Here is a 13923-nt window from a genome sequence, read left to right as displayed (position 1 = left end):
ATTAAAATATTATTTAATTTTCATAAATAAAAATTATTTTTTTTTTTTCCTCTGGTGGCCGGAGACGGCCAATCGACAAGAATGGCTACGGCCGGCGCGGTGGTCGATGGTTAGCGGCCGGGGCGGTGGTTGGCCATCATAGGCGGTGATGGGCGAAGGTCGACAGTGGTTGGCTACCGGGGACAATCGGCGGGTGGCGGCCGACGGAGGTCTGTGGTGGGCGGGAGCATCCGATGGTCAACGATTGGTAATGGTCATGGGCAGTGGTTAGTTGAGGTCGGCGATGGGCGGCGGTTGGCGACGGTCCACGGCAGTGGAGGTTGGCGGATGTGGGTATAATCAAAAAGAGGGTAAGGCGAGAAGTACTTTTTGAGTTGGAGAAGCTATTTTTTTTAACTTCTGAAGTTGGTGGTAAAACAACTTTAGAAGTAGAAATTTCTTTTAGAAGTAGAAATTTTTACCAAACGAATTTCTGCTCCAGGCGAATTTCTACTCCAAAGCACTTCTAAAGCAGAAATCCAATTCCGTAAGTGTTATCATGTGTGCCCTAAGTTTCCATTCATGCATAGGGATGGCAAATGCAACTTAGGCGACGAATGTGATTTGAAAACTGAATTTACCAGCAACAAATTAGATACTTAACAATTAATTTTGAGGTTTCATGAATACTAAACTACTAGTTGAACTCTTGTTCTTTGCACTGGTTTATACATAGTTTTTTTTTTTTATAATTTAGTTGGAGTTTTGAAAAAGTATACAAGTTTAACAAAAAATATATATTTATGATATTGACACAGAAGAAAATATATTGAAAACTATGAAGTAATGCATCTCTAAATAGCTTCAAACATGTTAGTGCACATATTCTTGTGATTCGGTGTTTTGTGTAAACTAAATAAAATAGGAGCATTGCAACATTGCAATGATTTTAATCTAATTTTTCGGTTGGATTTTTTTACGAAGATTTTGTATTTTATTTCGAAGTCATGATACCCAAAATGGGGCTACTAAGGAGAGTTCGCTAATTTAAATACTAATTGGATTATTGTGTTTCTAGTACGTTTCTCAAGGGTAACCTATGTGTACAAGATTTCTTTAATTTGGATTATTAGTTATTAATTCATGAGCTATTCTGGTTTTTGTGTGGAAAAAGAACTCTCGGGTAAGTAATGAATGAAATAAATTTGGATTTTCTCGTCAGAAAATTCATTTATTACTTATGGTTTTCCATAAGTTTATTTTAATAGCCAATTGATCTCTTTTTGTGCTTGATCATACTTCATACTATTTAAATACAATGTTTCAATAGCTATGCAAACATTTATGAGCTCCTTAAATGTCCTATATTTTGCATTCATCGGACTGAAAAGATATTCAAATGCTATTAGCAATTACCTCTATCAATGCCGGCCTTGCCACATAGGATCGCCGGAGCTTATGCCGTTGATTTCCAACCAAAATTCGCCGGATGGAATAAATTAGCACAAATGCTAAAGGTTTACGACTCAATTGCCCAAAAAACAAAAAAAATTAGGACTGCAAGGCACAATTGCAATAGGTTTAGAACCTATTTTGGTCATTCTCCCCTCGAATAGGTATTGACCACTCAGAAATGAAAGTGTCTAGTTCTTTGTTCAATTGGCTGAGGCAATTGCTACCACTAAATGTGTACAAAGTTTCTCACCTAAATTATATCTATCCGCCATGGCACGTATAATCTTGCGTCTAGTTGCTATCAATGAGACGAACCAGTAAGATAAACCTCAATGATCGATCATTTTCACCGACGAGAACCTCGGATGTTTTCGTTCCGGTCTTTTTGGGAAAAAAGGATGTTCCCTCGACAGTTGACTTCATTCGCGTTCTTGCGGTAGCAATACCAAACTTTTGCACCCAAGTTGATACAAAATACCAATACCCTTTGTTGTGTTTTCTAGGAGTCCGTCCAACCATACTTTGAAGGCAGCTCTAGCTCAATTCTCTCATGCATCGCAATATCTGCGGCAGAGAAATGCTAATAGAGTACTCAAAGCATGTGATGAAACCGTGCTCTCGTCTGTTTGAGCTCATTTCAGAAGCGCTAGGAGTTCACACAAATCACTTGAAGGAGATTTGAGTGTGGAAAGGGACACTCGATCATGTGCCACTACTATCCGCCACGCCCCCAGCCTTCGTTGACCAGGGTGTGACAGAGCATTCAGACGACGACTTCCTCACAATTCTCCGCCAAGATCAAATTGGAGGACTTCAAGAGCTTCATAAAACCAGTGGATCGACGTTCCTCCAATTCCCGGAGCACTAGCGACCAACGTTGGAGATCTTTTGCGGATAAGTAGCTTCGGCCAGAATAATCATCGTCCATTTCTGAGTTTCTCTTAAATCGTGTTTTGATTGGTCGACACACTGCGATCCTCTTCTCGCCTTTGTTACTGTACTCTCTCATATGCTAAGCTAGTTGAAGAGCTCTTCAGAATTCAGTAAGTAAATTAACATGGCATCTCCCTGTAGCAATATGACATTATGCCTTCCTAATTTGTACTTTTCTTTGGTAAGAAAAATCGGTGTTTACCATTACCAAATGGCTTGTGCATCGAGTATCCTACAGAGCTATTTGACTCATCTAAACTTGATTCTACCTTTCGCTAGATCCTGCTAGCCTCACATTGACAGGATCAAAATTGTCCGAATGAAACAGATGTATGTTGAAAACAACGTTTTCACAGGAGCGGTCAATGTGGATTCTAGATATTCTGCAGTTTTGGTATTTATCAACATTAAGATTGCAATGATACTAGTACATAGAAACCGTGTTTCTTCATTTTTAACCTAAGAACCGAGAACGTTTCACTAATGTTGCATTCGCAGCTCACAACAAACAATTGGTTTAAGAGTGTCGAGCACCGAGTCATGGCAAACGTAAGAGGCCCGAGAGTGTCGGTGGCATGCTTCTTGGGCAACACTCCATGGCTGTATGGAACCATCAATGAATTAACATCAGCAGACAACCCACCAATCCGCAAGGAGGCTGCACTTCCAAACTACACCGCCCATTACATTTCCAAAGGCCTAGATGGAGCTTCTGCGCTTCTTGATTTCAAGCTGAAGATCGTGTAAATTTATAAAGGTGGTCTTATTGATATCTATATTTGAAGAAAAAAGTCTGCCCATTTGTTCATCTAGGTAAAACTACCACGTAACAGGATTGCCTTTTTTCACTGCTCGGTAACCGACACTCATATTGCTCAATTTGACAGCAGCAACACAACTCCGAAAAGCAAAGATCATTCTCTAAACAAAAGCAGAACTAAAAGAGAGCACGAAATAGAGGGAGAGGAAGATCAACACATACCGACCTAAGATTGAAAGAAATATGTTATCAATAGATGAAACCGCGCTGAATACTCTGTATGACAATTACAACACTAATCTACTACGAGAAAAATTGCACTTTCGGGAACATTTCTGTTTGGTTCAGCTTCGAATCCACTTTGTACAGCTAGGATAAAAAGTGGAATTCTTGCCGGCCTCCAACTCGCTCAATGACAATAACCAGAATCAACCACATGGCAATTGAATCAGCCATTTATTAGACATCACCGTAATTTTCTCAAGAAGCGGTAAATCACATCATATGAGCCATATCATGCATTGCCATGTCTCACCTATAAAGAAACTGCTCATATCATGCGTTGCAATGTCTCCATAACATTCAATTCATAATCCAAACTCATCTCCAACAAATTTACATTCACAGTGAAATTGAATTGCAGTTGAGAGAGAGAGAGAGAGAGAGAGAGAGAGAGAGAGAGAGAGGAACAATGCCTACTATCGACTTGGCCTCTGACTCCAGCGAGCAGAGCTACGACAAAGCAAGCGATGACTTGAAAGCCGGCATCAAAGGCCTCGGTCGACGCCGGGATCACCGAAATCCCTAGAATTTCTTCATCCGACCACAAGAGACATCCGAAGATAGCTCCGAATCAAGCAGCGGCTCCGAGAATCTCAGCGTCCCAATCATCGACCTCGGCGAAATCAACCGCGACCCGACCAAGAGGAAGGAGGCGATCGAGGGGATGTGACGCGCGTCGAGACGCCTGGGGTTCTTCCAGGTGGTGAATCCCGGAGTTCCGGCAGCCGTGACGGAGATGAAGGAGGGATTGAGGAGGTTCCACGAGCAAGATGACGAGGCAAAGAAGGTGTTCCACATGCGCAACATGACGAGGAAGGTTATGTACAACAGCAATTTCGACCTGAACACGACGTCGGTGGCGAACCGGAGAGACGCTTTCTTCTTTCGATAAATGTGCACTGCGAATATGGTGAAGAGAAATTAGTTAATGGAAGAAATAATAATTGAAAGGAACACATGATAGGTGATAGTCTTTTCACCTACCTTCTATGCTAATAGTCGGTCATCCACTTCAACCTCCCGGACAATGACTGGAATGTGCACAATCCGTGGCCAATCCTCATAGTGATTCTTTTTCAGAAGGGGACAACGAATGATTCTCAATTCCTTCAAGTGTGTGAGGTTGCACATCTCAAATGGCAAATGCTCCAATTTTTCACAGCAAGATAATACAAGCTTTTCGAGTAGAGAGAAATTTCCAATCCATTCCGGCAAACTCGCTCCCTGATATCCACAAATCTCGAGAGATTGCGGTGTCTTGACATATTGAATCCCCTCAGGTAATTGCACAAAATCCAGAGAATAAGAGATCTCAAGAACACGAAGGTTCGTGAGGAATGGCCATTGGGTGTCATGCTGGTCTTCTTCGCACAATAAATCGAGTCCTTCACAACGGTCCATGTGGAGTTCCCGGAGCGAGGAAAGGTGGCGCATGCCACGAGAGAAGCTCCTTATGTCGCAATTACGCAGGCTCATGAGCTCGAGATTATTGGCCGATCGGAGTAGAGTCTCGAGCATCGGGGACTCCACATTATTATCAATAAGAGATAGACGCTTTAGTTTAGAGAAAGGGGTGCATGGGGATCCCACTGCGGCTTTTGACGGGCAATTTGGATCGGGCTTTATTTCCAACATTTTCGCGTTCCATATGGTCAAGTGCTCCACCTGGGGGAATGGTGGCACGAAATTCAACCGGGTACAGCCCATTATTGTCACGGACCGAAGTTTCGGGAAGGATGACGGTGAATTGTCTGACCGGTGATGCTTTTGATATGCTCTCATTAGTTCCCTACTTCCCCACCATCCCTTCAGCATGCTGCATTCCACTAGTACCAATTTCTCAAGAGATGGGAAGAAGGTGCGTGCAGTCTTAGATTGCCCCACGTCACTTGTCCGTTGAACGAACTCCAAGTCATGCAAGCTGTCAAGAATCAACGTCCTTAGGGAAGGGAGTTCACTCAAGGATGGTAGGTGGCTCACTGACCTACACAAACTAATTTTCAAGTATTGAAGGTTGATCAATTTCCTCAAATCTCTTGGAAATGTTTTAAGGCACCCACAATGAAAGAGTTCAAGGAACTGCAAATTCACCAAATCCGTGATTGAATCCGGCAAACTCTGAATAGAGCCGTTTCCAACAATACCAAGATACCTTAAGTGCTTCAACTTTACAATGGAGGAAAGAGGGAGAGGAATATTTGCAAAGTCTAAACGCAACACTCGACAATGTTTACCCCCAGAAAAAACTCTGTCGAAGTTGTGTTCATGCCATCGACCTTCCAAGAAGATTAGCGTCCGCAATTTGTGTAGATCGGGCAGAGACATCATCATCTCTTCGGAGAAAAATTCTGAAGTAAATGACGCGTGTCGAATTCCTCTATCATTATGTCCTCCTTTAAAATTAACAATCTTGCATTCACCTCCAGCAACTTTTTGGGCAAGATCATGCATGAGATCATGCATCTTGAAAGTCCGGACCTCGCCATCCACGCTTTTATCATGGACATCGAGGAATGACCTACACAGCAGTTCTGACAAGTACATGTCTGCAACCTCTTCAAGGTTATCCTCCCCGTTGCGTGACTCAATAAAGCCTTGTGCCACCCAAAGATGTATCATCATCTCTTTATAGTAGACATAATCTTTCGGAAACAATGAGCAGTATGCAAAACAATGTTTCAAGCGTGAGGGGAGATGATCGTAACTGAACTTGAGGACTTCCATTATTCCACCGTCTTTCTCATCAATTTCTGGTATATCTAGAAGTTCACGCCCCTCGTAACGGAGCCATTCATCTTTCTTTTTGCTGTAGAAAAGGCCTCCTATAGTTCTAACGGCAAGGGGAACCCCAGCGCATTTTTTAACTAAATCTCGACCTATCTTCTCCTGTTCCAAGTCTAATGATTCCTCCCCCTCTTCAAAAGCATTTTTCTTAAATAAGTTCCACGACTCATCTTCAGATAAGCCGCGCAGATCATAGATAACAGATTTCGCATTCGTGACCTTCGCAACTTCGTGGCTGCGAGTAGTTACAAGTATCTTGCTTCCCCATTGACCACCCTCTAGCCAATCTCCAAGCTTCGACCATTCGTGCCGATCTTCATTCCACAAATCATCCAAAACAAGCAAGTATTTCTTTCCACCTAGAGTCTCGCGAAGAAGACTCGGCAATTGGTGCATAGGCTTACTGTCAAGATCTTGTAATAACTTTTTCATCTCATCATCATGCCCTTGACAGTAATCTTTCGCTGATTTGAGAATTTCTTTGATAATCACATTGGGATCAAAGACGTCAGATACACACACCCACATCTTAAGCCCAAAATGTTCTTTTACCTCCCCATCGTTGTACACAAGTCGTGCAAGTGCGGTTTTCCCAAGACCACCTTTACCAACGATGGCTACAAATGACACGCTCTTGTTAGAGGAGGAACTCAACAAGAGTTGCTTGATCTTCTTTTTGTCCTCTTCCCTACCGATTATTTTTTCATCAGGTGAGGGACGTTCAGGTTTCTTTCCTCTCCCGATGGCCATTGTTTCCTCCGGATGCAGCTCTAATTTTAATAACTTACTATCGTTTTCAATCTCATCCAGTGTCCTCCTAAGTTCCTGAACCTTATTAGCCACTTTGAGGCGCTGTGCGAGCTGATTCGATTTAGAGAAGAAAATGCGTACCGATTTCGACATCTTGTTTCCAGGAGTGACCTCCCGCCTCAGATCTTCAGTCGCGACATCGTCGAGCAAGTCCTGGACGTCGTACAGCACGTCCTTGAGCCTCTTGAGCCAGAGGTTGACCTGCTCCTTGTCCCATTGCTGCTTCTCGGCATCCAAAAGCACAGCTCGGATGGCCTGGACGGTGCCCTCAAGGCTTCGAAGCTCGTCCTTGGCACCGCGGAGCAACTTGATTTGCCGAAAAACGAAGGAGCCTGCAGGCTTCGCAATTTCGGTGGCAAGGCTTTTCAGTATGTCGGTGGCAAGGCTGAAGAGCGCTGCTTCCGCCATTTCCGAAAGGCAAAAGCAGGGGTTGAGGAGGGTTTGAGAATGCTGTTGTTTGGAGACGATTTGGTGGCGCCTCACGATCAACTTCAGGCACGAATGTATAGCAAGGCTAACGGCATCTCCATGTTACTTCATGCTCAGTTAATCCACCAGACGAAATGGCATAACTTGCAACAGAGAAAAAGAATAGCGTGGATCAGTTGTTTCTTCGTGCCAAAGCCCAATTGGCTAAATCCACCCCTCAATTGGCTTCATTTACACCCTTGACGGTTAGAATGACAGAAATACCAAATCCGAGTTGCTCTCCCCGAATATAGAGGTGGCAAAATGCGACCACATCCGAAATAGATCCAACCCTACACAAGTAGACCACGAAAAATCGGCAACTCGTGACCAAATCGAATTCTGCCCAATGGAAAGGGAATTTACAAATGAAAAGATGAGCATGTGCAAATTTTATGCAGTGCGAAGGACTCCTGGGGTCCCCAAACAGAGGGACTAAAAGAGAAAAGAGAGGATAGACCCGAAAAGCTCGCACTTTATTTGTTATTCGTTGACCAAAAATATATTTTTCACTTATTCATTTATGTAAATTGGACGAACGATCATTTTTATTGATTTTCTGTGAAACATTTGCATCCCAAGGGACTTTATCTTTTCCAAGTTTCGCTATTATCCGTTTATCTAATAACCATGAAAATGTACGCATTAATGGGGGTTTCTATTTCTGTGACTGTCCTAAGCCAAGTTGAATTCTTACTCTATGGTCGCTGAGAATGAGTTTTTATATTTGGACCTCTACAGCAGAATAAGATAAATTTCTTTTTTCGAATGATAAGGGTATCCAAACTTTTGGTTCGACTATTTTCCTCGAAGAGAGCTGCTGGCGTAACAGTCTGACGGCACTGTCAGTTATTTCTAATCATATAATTTTCCAATCAATGAGTGCTTTATGCAAAATATATAGAAATGGTGTGTGGATCTACGATTGAGATTGTACTATCTCCGACAGTACTATCAGAAAAGTATTTCCCTTCCCTTGAATGCATGCGAAACGCTCCATTCCCGTGGCAAAAGAGGAAGGAAACCCAAGAATCGTCTATACCGTGTATATCTCAATAGAAACGCTGAAGTTAAATTTCACTGCACCGGAGGATTTACACCTGTTCTACTTCTGTCAGCAAGAAAAGAAAGGGAAGGTGAAGAAATTACTTAACGATGAGCTGATCGTTTTTTGGATACCTTAATCTGATCGATTTTTACCTTTCAAGAATTTACGTAACATGTCGCTTGTGCTTGGACATAGTAAGAGTCCTGGTACTTTCTGCTGCTACCAACATGGATCCCATTCTGAAACCAGTCCATACGATGAATCCAAGCATCTCAGCCAATGTCAGGGATCCCTAAGAACAAAGCTTGCCGCAGTAAAAAGGAATGCTTAACCAGTTAGAACACGCGTAGCAATATTCTCTTTCAAACAATTTTCGTGGATTGCACTCCAAATTAATAGCGTGATGACCACTTGAGAAGAAAGGCTACAACCTCATGAACAAGTAAGCGCGTTTACAAGAAGTTGCTTCGACCAAAAAAAAAAAAAAAAGAACAAGAGGTTGCAAGTTATAATGATGGGCATCAATATTGGTGAAAAATCTATGTAAGCTAGTGTTCAAATACACTATTTAAGAGACAATGACAAAGTCTGACTTGAGGATCGAATCACCGTAACGTGACGAGTTTGCATTAACAGGAGAACATAGCATGTCTCTATTTGAAGAAGCTTTTCTGTGCCTTTGAGATGCCATTTTTCACGAAGGGACATACTTTTGGAAAATGCAATGTCTGCCTTCTCGGCCATAATCATTCGACCAAGAAAAAGAGGTGGTGGTGAATATGCTTTGCGTTTTTTTATCAAGAAACCCACACAAACAGCTCCCGATTCTCCAGATGTGCACAAATTTCATCCCTAATGGAATTCTCTCTCGCACTGTTCACAAGTCATAGCTTCAGAATACTGCACATCTTGTTAACCTTTATGACGAACTGACTATAGAGACAGAAGCCGATGCCATGGCCACCACGTTATTGCTAACGAACGAGATTATTTGGGTCGGGTTCAGCCCAACCCAGAGGCACGGAGAGCCAAGGTCTTGATTCGATAAATCTATCACGAAAGTGCAATTAAATCCTAAAACTTACGAGAAATGCAATCAAGTCCCCAAACAAGAACATGTTGCATGATCTTTCTTATTTAAGGGTTCCAGTTTTGGCATTGTTATACCGTTAATTAGTCACCATGTAATTTAGTTATTAAGTTGTGAGCTCTTCCAAATGTCAAGTGCATGAATCACGTTTCTGCATAAAAGTGAAAAAAAGAACCCTTTTGTAAGGAACGAAGGAAATAAATTTGGAGTTTCTCTTGTTAGGAAATCGATCAATTACTTATGGTTTTTAATTGATACATTTATATAATCAATTAACTCCTTGTATTTTCATCGCGCTTCATTTTACAAGATATAATGCTCCATTGATTAAGCAAATGTTTATGAGCTATTTACAAGGAACTGTAAAAAAAAAGTCATAAACTTATTGCATTGATATGTCTTAAACCTTTTATTGGTGTCAATTCAATATTAAATATTTGCATTGGTCCAATTCAGTCCTAAATTTTTGCATTTGTGCTGATTGAGTCAATCTAGCTAATTTTGGCCGGAAATCGCTAACGTGGACATCGATTATCCTACGTAGCTGTTGTACGGATGACGCCGATGCAATAAGTCATAAACTTATTGCATTGATATGTCTTAAACCTTTTATTGGTGTCAATTCAATATTAAATATTTTGCATTGGTCCAATTCAGTCCTAAATTTTTGCATTTGTGCCGATTGAGTCAATCTAACTAATTTTGGCCGGAAATCGCTAACGTGGACATCAATTGTCCTACGTAGCTATTGTACGGATGACGCTGATGTGGATATTTTTTTTAATATTATTATAATAATTTTAAATAATGTTAATAAGTTTTTGGTTTTTTCTTCTTTTTCTTTTCTTGCATTTTTTTAATTGATGGCCGGCAAGGGCTGCCGGCCCTCGCCGGCCACAGCTAAGGCAAAGGCTCATGAGCCTCGTCTAGTGACCGGCAAGGGTCGTCGGCCCTTGTCAGCCCCCAATAAAAAGAAGCGAGTGAAAAGTAAAAGAAGAACAAAAAGAAAAAATATTCATAATATTTAAAGATAATTAAATAATATTAAAAAATATCCACGCTAGCACCGGCTATGCCACTTAGGACAACCGACGTCCATGTCAACAATTTCCACCCAAATTTCATCGAATTGACTCAATTGGCACAAATACAAAAGGTTCAAGATTGAATTGGCACAAATACAAAAGGTTTATGACAGAATTGGCACTAATAAAAGATTTAGGACCGAACTAATATCGACGCAAAATTTAAGATTGAATTACCACTAGAAAAAAATTTATGACTAAATAAACACCAATACAATGGGTTTAAAAAAAAAATTTGACACTTTTCTCGCTATTTACATGGGTTAATTAATTTCGACCAAAAAAAAACATGGGTTAATTAATCACCTTGGTTCATGTGAAGACTAGAATGCACGAGACTTAGACATGTGACGGAATCAGAAAAATAACTTCCATCCCTATTCTTCTTGAAGGAATCGTCAACGTGTGCTTTCAAGGACCTGGCGATAAATGCTGTCACAATCGAGAAACAAGAAATTCTTATGTTGCCAACTCCAAGTGTTTGTCTGATATCTTCTTGGGGCAACTTTCACTTAAAAGAAAACTCATTTCTTTGACAACCTTCATGTCCCTCGTGTTTAGTTTCTTCTCTATATCAACAACGAAGGATAATACAAATATCACTACTATATAACCACGTAATGTGAACTTCATCAAGACCCAGCTCGCTCAAAATCGATAATACCAAGTAACACTACTAACGTACACACAATGGTCACCAGCATGGGTCCCGAACATGACCGAGCGATCGAATTGAGAGCATTCGACGAGACGAAATCCGGGGTCAAAGGCCTCGTGGACGCCGGGATCGCCCAAGTCCCCCGCATATTTGTTCGGCCGCCCGACAGCGTGGCCTGGAGTGAGGATCGCGCGGACATCCCAATGATGGACCTAGGACGTGCGAATGCGGGCCCCACCAGTCATGATGAGACGGCGCAGAACATCGTGCAAGCACTCAAAAAATGGGGTTTCTTCCGGGTGATCAACCATGGGGTCCGTGCGAGCCTCTTGGAGGAGGTGATAGAGGGGTCCCGCAGGTTCTTCGAGCAGGAGACGGAGGACAAGAAAGGATTCTACACCGGAGATTTTACGAAGAGGGTCATACACAACAACAACATGGCCCTTTATAATTCGGTAGCTGCCGATTGGAGGGACAGCATATGTTGCTCGGTGGGACCAGAGCCGCCCCAGCCCGAGGAGTTGCCCGAAGCTTGCAGGTGAGCCAATGGCTTCTCTTGCGCTTTTCACCTTTCGTAAAGGTTAAAATCCACGAACGAACTCGTAAAGTGAAAAATAATAAAGATAGTTTGCCGAAGAATTGCAATAGTTCATATAGGTGCAAGGTAACTGCTTTTCACCGTATAATACTTGATAGCCTTTTTTTTACTTCTTTAATCAAGGGCTAAACTAGCAAGAGTATGAAACTTGAGTTAATGACGTACCTTCCCATTAGAACGGCCGGAATAGCGGTTGAACTCTCAGGAAATGAACAGTCCTTCATTCAATCAGCGAAAGCAATTGTTGCCACCACTGCACATGTCATAGCATATAAGCTTACATCAAGTCTCAATCAATGAGACGGATCAGTAAGACTATCCTCAATGACTTATCATTTTCATGGACGGGAAGCTCAGATGTGGTCGTTTCATTCTTTTTGGGTAGAAAAAGGATGTTCCTCGACGATTGACTTTATTTGCGCTCTAGCAGTAGCGCAAGCACCAAGCTTTTGCCCCCAAATTGACCCAAAATATGAACACGCTTAAAGGTGTTCTCTCGGAATACGTTTGACCATACTTTATGGCAGCTCTAGTTCGGTTTTACGAGGCATAAAAAATTCTATGGTAGAGAAATGCTGATGGAGTACTCAAAGCATGTGATGAGACCGGGCTCTTGTATGTATGAGCTCTTATCAAAAGCAATAGGACTCCCCCAAAATCACTTGAAGGGGATGGAGTGTGGACAGGGACCCTCAATCATATGCCACTACTATCCGCCATGCCAACCCGAGTTGACCCTAGGTGTGACAAAGCATTCGGACAATGACTTCCTCACAATTCTCCTCCAAGGTCAAATCAGAGGACTTCAAGTGCTTCATGAGAACCAGTGGATTGAAGTTCCTCCAATTCCCGGAGCACTAGTGATCAACATGGGAGATCTTTTGCAGGCAAGTGCTTTGGCCGGATATCGTCATTCATTTCCGAGATTCTCTGAAGCCGTGTTTTGATTGGTCGATACACCGCGATCCCCTTCCCGCCTCTTGTTACTGTACTTTCTCATATGCTAAGCTAGTTAAAGAGCTCTTAAGATTTTACCAAGGCATCTTCCCCATAGCAATAACATAATGTCTTCAAAATCTGCACTTTTCTTTGGTAGGATGAATCTGCATTTACCATTCCCAAATGCCTTGTGCATCAAGCATACTAAAAGAGCTACTTGACTAATGCAAACTTGATTCCAACTCGGTTGTATCATGCTAGCCTCACATCGATAGGTTCAAAATTGTCTAGATGAGAGAGATGTATGTGCAGCACTTTTCACAGGAGACCGGTCAATGTGGGTCCTAGAAATTCTGCAGTTTTTCGTATTCATCAACATGAAGATTGCAATCATAGCAGTATCAAGAAACTATGTCCATTCATTTCTGACCCGAGAGCCGGCGGGCCGAGAACGGTTCACTAATTGTTGCATTCGCAGCTCATAACGAATGACCGCTTTAAGAGTGTCGAGCATCAAGTCATGGCAAACAAGAGAGGCCCGAGAGTGTCGGTGGCATGCTTTTTTGGCCACATTCCTCAGCCATCTTCGAGGCCGTATGGACCCATCAAGGAATTAACATCAGCAAACAACCCACCAATTTACAAGGAGACTACACTTCCAAACTACACTGCCCATTACATTTCCAAGGGCGTACATGGAACTTCCACCCTTCCCGATTTCAAGTTGTAGACTTTGTAAACAGGAAGATTAGGAGATAATGGGCGAAAGTTATTCATTGTATTCAGTGGGATTTCTCTTCATTGGAGGGGCAACTTTTTTACATGCTCATCTTCATGTTTGTATTTGAAATAAAAGTCTCTGCGCGAGTTCATCTATGTAAAACCGCCAAAGAACAGGGTCGCCTTTCTTCACCGCTCGATCACTGTCGCTTATATTGGTTCATTTGATAGCGCCAATGCAACTCTCAAAAAGCAAAGATCATTTTCAAACAAAAGCGGAACCTAAAGAAGAACACGTAATCTAGGGAGAGGAA

The 13923-nt window shown here is 42.1% G+C and overlaps 1 protein-coding gene, 1 long non-coding RNA gene and 1 pseudogene across 2 annotated transcripts in view; 1 reads left to right on the top strand and 2 right to left on the bottom strand.

The window, feature by feature from the left end:
* Nucleotides 1-7307, bottom strand: part of LOC125316666 — a 28108-nt gene extending 20801 nt beyond the window's left edge. Inside the window, exon 1 of the long non-coding RNA XR_007199766.1 lies at nucleotides 7265-7307. This is a non-coding gene — a long non-coding RNA (uncharacterized LOC125316666). The remainder of the gene's footprint in view (nucleotides 1-7264) is intronic.
* LOC125314641 (putative disease resistance protein RGA4) overlaps nucleotides 1-13923 on the bottom strand; it is a 233081-nt gene that overhangs the window by 38735 nt on the left and 180423 nt on the right. The gene's annotated exons all lie outside the window — the stretch shown is intronic.
* On the top strand, nucleotides 3645-13619 carry LOC115734078 (annotated as a pseudogene).

Source organism: Rhodamnia argentea, chromosome 1, assembly GCF_020921035.1.
Source record: "Rhodamnia argentea isolate NSW1041297 chromosome 1, ASM2092103v1, whole genome shotgun sequence".
Lineage (NCBI taxonomy): Eukaryota > Viridiplantae > Streptophyta > Magnoliopsida > Myrtales > Myrtaceae > Rhodamnia > Rhodamnia argentea.
This window is presented reverse-complemented; position numbering and strand designations above follow the sequence as displayed.